The sequence below is a fragment of the Bufo bufo genome, chromosome 1, assembly GCF_905171765.1.
Source record: "Bufo bufo chromosome 1, aBufBuf1.1, whole genome shotgun sequence".
Classification (NCBI taxonomy): domain Eukaryota; kingdom Metazoa; phylum Chordata; class Amphibia; order Anura; family Bufonidae; genus Bufo; species Bufo bufo.
The window spans coordinates 2,020,371-2,033,776 of NC_053389.1; positions in this window are offsets into that span (position 1 = coordinate 2,020,371).

Sequence of the window (13,406 nt, forward strand, 5' to 3'; positions counted from 1 at the left end):
CATCCAGCCTGTGCCAGTCACTACACCGAGGCATCCACCCTGTGCCAGTCACTACACTGAGGCATCCACCCTGTGCATGTCACTACACCGAGGCATCCACCCTGTGCCAGTCACTACACCGAGGCATCCACCCTGTGCCAGTCACTACACCGAGGCATCCACCCTGTGCCAGTCACTACACCGAGGCATCCACCCTGTGCCAGTCACTACAATGAGGCATCCACCCTGTGCCAGTCACTACACCGAGGCATCCACCCTGTGCATGTCACTACACCGAGGCATCCACCCTGTGCCAGTCACTACACTGAGGCATCCACCCTGTGCCAGTCACTACACCGAGGCATCCACCCTGTGCCAGTCACTACACCGAGGCATCCACCCTGTGCATGTCACTACACCGAGGCATCCACCCTGTGCCAGTCACTACACCGAGGCATCCACCCTGTGCCAGTCACTACACCGAGGCATCCACCCTGTGCCAGTCACTACACCGAGGCATCCACCCTGTGCCAGTCACTACACCGAGGCATCCACCCTGTGCATGTCACTACACCGAGGCATCCACCCTGTGCCAGTCACTACACTGAGGCATCCACCCTGTGCCAGTCACTACACTGAGGCATCCACCCTGTGCCAGTCACTACAATGAGGCATCCACTCTGTGCCAGTCACTACACCGAGGCATCCACCCTGTGCCAGTCACTACCCCGATCATCCACCCTGTGCCATTCACTACCCAGATCATCGACCCTGTACCAGTAACTACCCCGATCATCCACCCTGTGCCAGTCACTACACCGATCATCCACCCTGTGCCAGTCACTACCCAGATCATCGACCCTGTACCAGTAACTACCCCGATCATCCACCCTGTGCCAGTCACTACCCCGATCATCCACCCTGTGCCAGTCACTACCCCGATCATCCACCCTGTGCCATTCACTACCCAGATCATCGACCCTGTGCCAGTCACTACCCCGATCATCCACCCTGTGCCAGTCACTACCCCGATCATCCACCCTGTGCCAGTCACTACCCCGATCATCCACCCTGTGCCATTCACTACCCAGATCATCGACCCTGTACCAGTCACTACCCCGATCATCCACCCTGTGCCAGTCACTACCCCGATCATCCACCCTGTGCCAGTCACTACCCAGATCATCGACCCTGTACCAGTCACTACCCCGATCATCCACCCTGTGCCAGTCACTACCCCGATCATCCACCCTGTGCCAGTCACTACCCCAATCATCCACCCTGTGCCATTCACTACCCAGATCATCGACCCTGTGCCAGTCACTACCCCGATCATCCACCCTGTGGCAGTCACTACCCCGATCATCAATCCTGTGCCAGTCACTACCCCGATCATCCACCCTGTGCCAGTCACAACCCCGAGGCATCCACCCTGTGCCAGTCACAACCCCGAGGCATCCACCCTGTGCCAGTCACTACCCCAATCATCAAGCCTGTGCCAGTCACTACCCCGATCATCGACCCTGTGCCAGTCACTACCCCGATCATCCACCCTGTGCCAGTCACTACCCCGATCATCAACCCTGTGCCAGTCACTACCCCGATCATCAACCCTGTGCCAGTCACTACTCCAATCATCAACCCTGTGCCAGTCACTAGCCCATCATCCACCCTGTGCCAGTCACTACACCGAGGCATCCACCCTGTGCCAGTCACTACACCGAGGCATCCACCCTGTGCCAGTCACTACACTGAGGCATCCACCCTGTGCATGTCACTACACTGAGGCATCCACCCTGTGCCAGTCACTACACTGAGGCATCCACCCTGTGCCAGTCACTACACTGAGGCATCCACCCTGTGCCAGTCACTACACCGAGGCATCCACCCTGTGCCAGTCACTACACCGAGGCATCCACCCTGTGCCAGTCACTACACCGAGGCATCCACCCTGTGCCAGTCACTACACCGAGGCATCCACCCTGTGCCAGTCACTACACTGAGGCATCCACCCTGTGCATGTCACTACACTGAGGCATCCACCCTGTGCCAGTCACTACACTGAGGCATCCACCCTGTGCCAGTCACTACACTGAGGCATCCACCCTGTGCCAGTCACTACACCGAGGCATCCACCCTGTGCCAGTCACTACACCGAGGCATCCACCCTGTGCCAGTCACTACACCGAGGCATCCACCCTGTGCCAGTCACTATTCTGATGGCTTCACTCTGTGCCAGTGAATAAACCAAAGCATCCACTTTGTGCCAGTCACTGCAGCAATGCTTCTTTTTTGTACTACTCCAGTCTGGTCAGAGGCTCCTGCTGCAGCCAGCCTCCATACAGCCAGGCCCCGGACAGCGAAGGGCAGGAGGACACGCAGAAGGTTTCTTTATGTGTTTCTCCATTTTATTGTGATATGGAATGGAACACAATAGAAGCCAAGAAAAGGAAGAGATGAGATGAGCGGAGGCCAAGTATCTTCTGCACGTGTTCCGTGTTTAGTGCCCCATTAAGCAATAGGTCACGCAGTCATCAGTCATACAGATCTAGACTTCCCCTTTTGATCTTGAGGAGCTTGGCTATGATGTCAGTCTACTGCGGTGCATTGACTTATCTCGTAAATTGCTTAAATTTTGACCTGTTACAAAAATTAAGTTCATTTCTTGCAATCTAAGGACCTCTGGCTGCAGGCGAACGAATCACAGGTGGAGAGACAGAAAAGATGGAGTAAATGTCCGCCATGGTTTTATATTAATCCAAAAGTAATAATAACATCCACTAATTAGATTCGTTTCTTACTATATGTATAATATAAATAGGTTCAGGATAAGCTTTTTAAGGTCCCTTTCACACGGGTGAGTTTTCCACGCCACCACAGGAGGATATCCAGCCTCTGTATGACCGCGACCACAGGAGGATATCCAGCCTCTGTATGACCGCCACCACAGGAGGATATCCAGCCTCTGTATGACCGCGACCACAGGAGGATATCCAGCCTCTGTATGACCGCCACCACAGGAGGATATCCAGCCTCTGTATGACGACCACCACAGGAGGATATCCAGCATCTGTATGACCGCCACCACAGGAGGATATCCAGCCTCTGTATGACCGCCACCACCACAGGAGGATATCCAGCCTCTGTATGACCGCCACCACAGGAGGATATCCAGCCTCTGTATGACCGCGACCACAGGAGGATATCCAGCCTCTGTATGACCGCCACCACAGGAGGATATCCAGCCTCTGTATGACCGCCACCACAGGAGGATATCCAGCCTCTGTATGACCGCCACCACAGGAGGATATCCAGCATCTGTATGACCGCCACCAGAGGAGGATATCCAGCCTCTGTATGACCGCCACCACATTAGGATATCCAGCCTCTGTATGACCGCCACCACAGGAGGATATCCAGCCTCTGTATGACCACGACCACAGGAGGATATCCAGCATCTGTATGACCGCCACCAGAGGAGGATATCCAGCCTCTGTATGACCGCCACCACAGGAGGATATCCAGCCTCTGTATGACCGCCACCACAGGAGGATATCCAGCATCTATATGACCGCCACCACAGGAGGATATCCAGCCTCTGTATGACCGCGACCACAGGAGGATATCCAGCATCTGTATGACCGCCACCAGAGGAGGATATCCAGCCTCTGTATGACCGCCACCACAGGAGGATATCCAGCCTCTGTATGACCGCCACCACAGGAGGATATCCAGCCTCTGTATGACCGCCACCACAGGAGGATATCCAGCATCTGTATGACCGCCACCAGAGGAGGATATCCAGCCTCTGTATGACCGCCACCACATAAGGATATCCAGCCTCTGTATGACCGCCACCACAGGAGGATATCCAGCCTCTGTATGACCACGACCACAGGAGGATATCCAGCATCTGTATGACCGCCACCAGAGGAGGATATCCAGCCTCTGTATGACCGCCACCACAGGAGGATATCCAGCCTCTGTATGACCGCCACCACAGGAGGATATCCAGCATCTATATGACCGCCACCACAGGAGGATATCCAGCCTCTGTATGACCGCGACCACAGGAGGATATCCAGCATCTGTATGACCGCCACCAGAGGAGGATATCCAGCCTCTGTATGACCGCCACCACAGGAGGATATCCAGCCTCTGTATGACCGCCACCACAGGAGGATATCCAGCATCTATATGACCGCCACCACAGGAGGATATCCAGCCTCTGTATGACCGCGACCACAGGAGGATATCCAGCATCTGTATGACCGCTACCAAATGAGGATATCCAGCCTCTGTATGACCGCCACCACAGGAGGATATCCAGCATCTATATGACCGCCACCACAGGAGGATATCCAGCCTCTGTATGACCGCGACCACAGGAGGATATCCAGCATCTGTATGACCGCGACCACAGGAGGATATCCAGCCTCTGTATGACCGCCACCACATGAGGATATCCAGCCTCTGTATGACCGCCACCACAGGAGGATATCCAGCATCTGTATGACCACCACCACAGGAGGATATCCAGCCTCTGTATGACGCCACCACAGGAGGATATCCAGCCTCTGTATGACCGCCACCACAGGAGGATATCCAGCCTCTGTATGACCGCCACCAGAGGAGGATATCCAGCCTCTGTATGACCGCCACCACAGGAGGATATCCAGCCTCTGTATGACCGCCACCACAGGAGGATATCCAGCATCTATATGACCGCCACCACAGGAGGATATCCAGCCTCTGTATGACCGCGACCACAGGAGGATATCCAGCATCTGTATGACCGCCACCACATGAGGATATCCAGCCTCTGTATGACCGCCACCACAGGAGGATATCCAGCATCTGTATGACCACCACCACAGGAGGATATCCAGCCTCTGTATGACCGCCACCACAGGAGGATATCCAGCCTCTGTATGACCGCCACCACAGGAGGATATCCAGCCTCTGTATGACCGCCACCACAGGAGGATATCCAGCCTCTGTATGACCGCCACCACAGGAGGATATCCAGCATCAGTATGACCACCACCACAGGAGGATATACAGCCTCTGTATGACCTCCACCACAGCAGGATATCCAGCCTCTGTATGACTGCCACCAGAGGAGGATATCCAGCATCTGTATGACCACCACCACGGGAGGATATCCAGCCTCTGTATGACCGCCTCCACAAGAGGATATCCAGCATCTGTATGACCACCACCACGGGAGGATATCCAGCCTCTGTATGACCGCCTCCACAAGAGGATATCCAGCATCTGTATGACCGCCACCAGAGGAGGATATCCAGCCTCTGTATGACCGCCACCACAGGAGGATATCCAGCCTCTGTATGACTGCCACCACAGGAGGATATCCAGCATCTGTATGACCGCCACCACAGGAGGATATCCAGCCTCTGTATGACTGCCACCACAGGAGGATATCCAGCATCTGTATGACCACCACCACAGGAGGATATCCAGCCTCTGTATGACCGCCACCACAAGAGGATATCCAGCATCTATATGACCGCCACCACAGGAGGATATCCAGCCTCTGTATGACCTCCACCACAGCAGGATATCCAGCCTCTGTATGACCGCCACCACATGAGGATATCCAGCCTCTGTATGACCGCCACCACAGGAGGATATCCAGCATCTGTATGACCGCCACCAGAGGAGGATATCCAGCATCTGTATGACCGCCACCACAGGAGGATATCCAGCCTCTGTATTACCTCCACCACAGGAGGATATCCAGCCTCTGTATGACCTCCACCACAGCAGGATATCCAGCCTCTGTATGACTGCCACCAGAGGAGGATATCCAGCATCTGTATGACCACCACCACGGGAGGATATCCAGCATCAGTATGACCTCCACCACAGCAGGATATCCAGCCTCTGTATGACCACCACCACAGGAGGATATCCAGCCTCTGTATGACCGCCACCACAAGAGGATATCCAGCCTCTGTATGACCGCCACCACAGGAGGATATCCAGCCTCTGTATGACCGCCCCCACAGGAGGATATCCAGCCTCTGTATGACCACCATGATGCCAGAGGGTAGCCTGAATGGCTGAAAGTTGAGATGCCCCCCAGCATGACCTCCACATATACCCTGCTGCAGAGACCAAAATAAAGGGGCCCCAGTTTGTGTGATCAGTGATCAAGCTCCACAAGCAGCTTCATTATGTTCATCATGTTTCATAGATGAGACTGAGCGGAGGTGCAATGAATATAATATACAGAGCTCAGTCACCGAACGCTTCAGCTGCAGTCACCAGTGCAACAGGGTCAAAAAAAGAGGACATTTCCAGTAGGAGTAACAGAGAAGAGGCTAAGAAAGCAGACACTGTAAGTGTTATAATTACATTTTGTGATACTGTCGATGAAATGTTGGGTTATGATGATGACAAAGATCTTGTGAAACACACACGTGGCGGCTTGTGGTTAGCTCTGCTTCCCTGCAGCTCTGTGATTGTGCAGCTCTGGTTCCCAGACCATCTTCGATCAGACAGGTTAACCCCTTCCCATACAGCAACAAAATGGCGAGGTAGCTCCTGCACCATTACAGCTCAGGGATGGTGTCTGCAGCAGTGTAACCTGCGATCTTAGCCATTTAACCCCGGTGAGTACTGAACCTGAAACGCTTCTATAGTGGGGGAGGTCCATCTGTAGGCCCAGAGGTCCCCCAAAATGGTATCTAGGGTTGTCGGTTAGCTGAAGGACTAAGGACGACCTCCAGGACTGCCACATCCTGCAGTGTATTCTGTCAGAGGATCGAGTACCGAGTGAGATCGAAAAAAGGAATTAAATTAATTAAACTCGATTAACAATCCTCAAACCACAGCAATAAAAACCAGACCGCTCATCCACAGGAAATAATAAAGTTCTGGCTCTTTGAATGTGGTAATGAAAAAATGAATGAAGGGTTCTCTAGTATGGTGGGGGCCACTAGGGTTAGAGTGGTGAGCACCTCCTTCATCTGTATGCAAGACACTGTGCTAGAGCCAAGAGCAGTGGCGTAACTACCGGGGAAGCAGGGGAAGCAGCTACTTCGGGGGCCCCGGCGCCGTGTGTGACAGTTTATTTTCAACTTCGTTAAATATCGATTCTTGTCTTAATGTTCAGGGCATCTTCACAGCGGCGGCAGCTGACCAGGCCCCCTCGGTAATGTGATCTAATCTTACTGTATTCTAAAGTCTCCTGATGTGTCTGGGATGCGAACCCACAACCTCCGTGTATCAGAGGAAAAGCATTTACCCACACAGCCATAAAGGAGGCATTGCAACTGATTGAAATATGAGACTTCTACTGTTATAGCTGGCTAAGTGTACATCTATACACATGACAGCTGCCCCAACACACCCAGCACTGCTATATCTCTATATGACAGCTGTCCCAGCACACTCAGCTCTGCTATATCTCTATATATGAGCAGCTGTCATGTGTATAGATGTACACTTAGCCAGCTATAACAGTAGAAGTCTCATATTTTTTCAGTCAGTGTCAATACCTCTCTTATGGTCGTGTGGTTAGATGCTTTGCCTCTGATAGAGAAGGTCGTGGGTTCGAATCCCAGCAGAAGCTTTTCTGAAATACACAAGCACTAACTCCATATATGGACATACAGGGCGGGACACAGGAAGAAGGAAGAGGCTGCATCGCATCGCTGACATGGAGGTAAGTAGAAGTGTTTATTTTATTTTTTTAATACCCGACTGTTACTGCCATGGGGTGAGCGGGGGGCACTTGATACTGGCACATGGGGGGGGGGCTTGGCACCTGATACTGGCACATGGGGGGGAGAGAGTCACCTGATACTGGCACATGGGGGAGAGAGGTTGGCACCTGATACTGGCACCTGGGGGGGAGGGGGGTTGGCACATGATACTGGCACATGGGGGGGGAGAGAGGCACCTGATACTGGCACCTGGGGGGGGGGAGGGGGGTTGGCACCTGATACTGCCACCTGGAGGGGAGAGGCACCTGATACTTGCACATGTGGGGGAGAGGGGTTGGCACCTGATACTGGAACATGGGGGGGAGGGAGGGAGGGAGAGAGGCACTTGATACTGGCACTTTTTTTGTGTGGGGGGGGAGATGGCACTATGATACTGGGACATGGGGGGGGGGGGAGAGAGGCACTTGATACTGGCATGTGGGGGGGGTTGGCACTTGATACTGGCACATGGGTTAGTTTGGCACTATGATACTGGCACATGGGGGGAGAAAGGCACTTGATACTGGCACTTTTTTGGGGGGGGAGATGGCACTATGATACTGGGACATGGGGGGGGAAGAGAGAGGCACTTGATACTGGCACATGGGGGGGGGTTGGCACTATGATACTGGCACATGGGGGGTGGGAAGGAGAGAGGCACTTGATACTGGCACATTGGGGGTGGGGTGATGGCACTATGATACTGGGACATGTGGGGGGGAGGAGAGAGGCACTTGATACTGGCACATGATGGGGGGCATCTATGGGGACACTTACTGGCACATTATTGGGGGGCATTATGGGGGACACTAGGCCGGCAGCCTATCAGAGGCCGGACACTGAGGGGCATCTTCTGGGGCACTATATATGGGGCATTTTATACTGGTACATTATGGGGGGCACTAGCAGGAAGGGGGGAGAGGAGCACTATGGGGGAATTTACTGGGGGCACTATATAGGGGTATTTTATACTGGGACATTATGGGGGCACTATGGGGACATTAGCTCAACTGGGGGCATTACAAGGGGGTATTTTTGCACTGTCCCATTATAAGGAGAATATTTACTACGGGGGGGGGGGGGCATTATGGTGGGCTTTATTACTCCCCCATGGTATGACCCCCTAGTAGCAGCACCAGCCTCTCCCTGCTCTGCTATCCCTCTGTCCCTTCTCCAAATCCTTATTATGAAATCTTTCTTATTAGGATAAAACACAACATCAGCTCCGCCGAGCCCCCGGCCAAGTGTTAGTGGTGTCCGAGATCCCCAAGGGTCAAGTAACTGTAAGTTTTCATATGAAATATGTTTATGTTATACACATATAGCATCCACTGTGCCCCACAATATACAGTATACCTCTACACTGTGCCACACAATATACAGTATACCTCTACACTGTGCCACACAATATACAGTATACCTCTACACTGTGCCACACAATATACAGTATACCTCTACACTGTGCCACACAATATACAGTGTACCTCTACACTGTGCCCCACAATATACAGTATACCGCTACACTGTGCCACACAATATACAGTATACCTCTACACTGTGCCACACAATATACAGTATACCTCTACACTGTGCCACACAATATACAGTATACCGCTACACTGTGCCAAAGGAGTGGGGTTTACACAGGAGGAGGGAGGTGCGAAGCGCGCTGGAGGGGCCCTTACAAATATTTGCTGTGGGGCCCAGTCACTTCTAGTTACGCCCCTGGCCAAGAGCCACAGGACCGTACCATTTTCCTCCTTGTCAGCCACAGGAATGTACCATTCTCTGCCTTGTAAATGCAGTGGCTGGGTTTGGGGTGGCCCCAACAATACGCTGGGTCCACCGGACACCATTGAGGTGTCACCACGTGTTGCTGCACCCAATGGGAAATAAATCCAGAGAGTCAGGGCCTGCAGTAAACCAGTGTGCTTCTTTACTGTAGAAATTCAGGTACAAAACAATACGGCTTCTCCAGTCTCCTCCTTGAGACGAGGCATAGGGCCGGCTTCTCCAGTCTCCTCCCTGAGATGAGGCATAGGGCCGGCTTCTCCAGTCTCCTCCCTGAGATGAGGCATAGGGCTGGCTTCTCCAGTCTCCTCCCTGAGACGAGGCATAGGGCCGGTTTCTCCAGTCTCCTCCCTGAGACGAGGCATAGGGCTCGCTTCTCCAGTCTCCTCCCTGAGACGAGGCATAGGACCGGCTTCTCCAGTCTCCTCCCTGAGACGAGGCATAGGGCTGGCTTCTCCAGTCTCGTCCCTGAGACGAGGCACAGGGCTGGCTTCTCCAGTCTCCTCCCTGGCAGAATAATGGTTTGATGCTGAGGAAAGGCCTGAGCTAGCTGTCCCACTGTCTCTTCAGAAGGCTGGTACCTTGGTCCAAGGCTGGAGGCCCACAGTCTGTAGCTCGGTAGTCCGGGTGGCTCCTCGGTCACAGGGCTGGTGACCCATGGTCTGTGGCTCAGCGTCCTCATCTCAGTGTCTTCTTCTGGTCACTCCTGCAGACTGGCAGAGTCTTCCCTCCAAGCACTGATCCCTAACTGCAGAACACTAGAGGCTTTGACTGCTCTCCTTTTATACAGTTTTTGCTAGACTGGAACCTTCTAGTGGGAGGGGTGGAGCGGAGAAACTCAGCACAAACAGATACAATGTTACACTTCCCGTCTGTCATAGACTTACATTAGAGCTTCAGTGATACTCAATGGTAATGACACAACAGGTTTTCCATCTGCTCATATGGATATGTTAGTGGAAAATTAAATGTGAAGATGGAAAAACAAAAGACTGTTAAGCCCCAAACTAGGGGATACGCCCAAGGGGTTAACCCCTCCAGTACCAGGGCCCTAATAAAACAGCACAGACAGGAGTCCTCAGATTAGTATCGGGGTGCTCACGGCAGGACAACGGCTGTAATACACAGATAACTCCGTTCACGGCTGTTTAATCCCATAGATGCTGCAGACAAGAGTGACTGCAGCATCCAAGTATTGTACTCCTCCCGATGTGATGTGAGCACTGGGTGCCAATGAGCCGGGTCCTAACAGTGGCCCCAGGTCAGCCATGTACGTGCCTATTAGACCCTGCCCAATAAATGGATGGGCTGGAGGACTGCGTCACAACACGGAGCTGACATGGTAGGTGCTCGCTCTGGTGTGTAGTTACCGTATTTACCATTCTTATCATATTTCCCGTGTATACTGTTTACTGTATTTCTAGTATATGAACATCAGCCCTCAGCGGTTCTCCTGAAATACTGGAGCCATAAGAGCGGGATGATACAGAACTCCTGCTATTAAAGGGGCAGTTCATTGCGGACAGTTGCCGATAGACGTGTCTGCAGTTGAGACCCTTAGTGATAAGCGGTAAATTATAGGAGTAGCAGGCGGATAAATGTTCAATTCCTCTGCAGCGCCCCCACAGATGAAATTCAGCTTTACACACCGCAGGATGAAATCCGTGTTCTGTAAGCTTACAGCATGGACACGCGGGTCCTCCAGAGGCAGGCGCTTGTCTTGTCCGCTGTCTCCTCCACTTAGACACGAGGTTCCTGAACAAGGGAACAAATTCTAATGACTCAATCCCATACGGGATGATTGCACTCGCGGGGAACCGTAGAACAGACATCCCCTTTAAATAATCACCAATGAGCCCATGGCTCTCTAGGACCTCCTATGTGTCCGGTGCCTCACACCTCTCTCGTCTCTTTATGTAGTGGGATTCTCCAGGATGGGGTCTCTGAAATGAGTGCAAGATGGCATTTCCATTTCGTGGGGTGGGGTGTCTTTAAACCTGGGGGTAGGAATGTTTTGGGGGTGCTGCGGTAATGTGATGCTAGGGACTATGATGAAGATGGATCCTGACTCTTCCAGGGTCACGTAGCCGTGATTTTCCAGTAGCCGTGTGTCACCTCTTCTGGTGACATTAGGGGGTTCACTATCTGGTGAGTGCAGCCCGCCGGTCTCTGTTTTCCGCCGCTGTGCCGTGCACTTGGTCCAGGGATGTGAGTGCACTACACTTCTACTGGATTTCTGGGAGCCAGGCTTCTCCATGGCCCTGAGGGCCAGAAGAAGTGCTGACGTCTCAGATCCGGGACAGGTTGTTTGTCTTCACTTGGCTCCTGGCACCGAGCAGCAGATTTCTCTTGGCACTGATTCAGCGAGATACAAGTATATTTATTAACCCCGCGTGTAATTCTGCTAGAAGTGGTAGAGACGGGCAGGAGATCTGGAGGACCAGATGAGATTAGTCAAGGTCCTGTCTGAGGCCGGGACTGGTTAACCCCAACCCCTCTCCATATGTCAGGGTATATGGACAGTACAGAGGGGGCGCCGCAGCCTCCCCTCTAAGAGTCACTCTGTCAGATCCGCTCCCATCTGCTGGACAATACTCGCCCATGACCGCCATTTGGCCTCCCCTAAAAAGGCTGAGCTCTGAGGGTCAGAGAAGCCGAACCTACGGTGACTAAAGCCTGAGATTCTTCTGGTTTTCTTCATGAAACGTCCCTCTCCTCAGAGAGTAGTCTGAAACGTCTGCTCTCCTCAGACGTAGTTTATTAACCTAACCGAAGTCTGTCCTGACTCCTGGCTGCAGCGGTTGGCAAGTGGCCCCCGACTAAGAACTAAATTGTTCAAAACGCGTCAATATTTGCATGAGTCCGACTATGTGTCCTTACGTGTCTCCATGTGATTTCAAATAAAGCGACAACCAAGAAATCGAGTTGAAGCGCTGGAACTCATGTTAGGCTAAGTTCACACGAACGTGTGTGACCCGTGGCCGTATTGCGGCCCGCAAATCGCGGGCCGCAATACACGGCCACAGTTCCGTGTGAATTCCGCATCACGGATGCGGACCCATTCACTTCAATGGGTCCGCTAATCCGGAATCGCGGAACGGCCGCACGGGACGGGACCCCTCGGAAGCACTACGGAGTGCCTCCTGGGGTTACGTCCCGTTGTTCCGTTCCGCTAAAAGATAGAACAAGTCCTATCTTTTCGCGGAACGGCCGGATCGCGGACCCATTAAAGTGAATGGGTCCGCAATCCGATGCGGCTGACCTACGGCCGGCGAACAAGCATTGCGGCCCGCTATTTGCGGGCCGCTTCACAGGCACGGGTCACACACGTTCGTGTGAACCCGGCCTTACTCTCATGTTCGGAGGACTTACCTGGTTTGTTCGGTGCACGAAGGGAAGATCGACATGGTGAGCTGGATTTTTCTATAATTGGAACTTTATATGCTATATACTGGACCCACAATGATGGTGGTTGTAGTAGTGCAAATGTGAACTGCAAAGATGGATTTGGGGGAGTACTATCTGTTATTGGGGAGATCGCCTTAGTCGTGGTCTTATCGGCCATACGTGCTCCTCTGGAGTTCTGGGAAGAATGGATGTAAATGAGCTCTTGGCAAGCTCCGCCTCCGATGCCACCAGATGTCAGGCAGCCGTCCTGTAAGAGATAGTACCCCCCAAACCCTGACTCAGGCCTCTCACCCAGATAAGCCAGTCCTCTCTGCTCTGCACTGACGAGGGGCAATCACCCTGAAACAGCCGTCTGCAGATGGGGTGCTGGCTTATTTAATATCCGTCAATAGAGATGAGTGGAGAGGAAGTGAAATTTGATCTGAATTTCAGGATAAATTCGATTCGCCTCGAAGCCAAATTTCCTCGTGCTTTGTGCAAGTGAATCGATTTAAC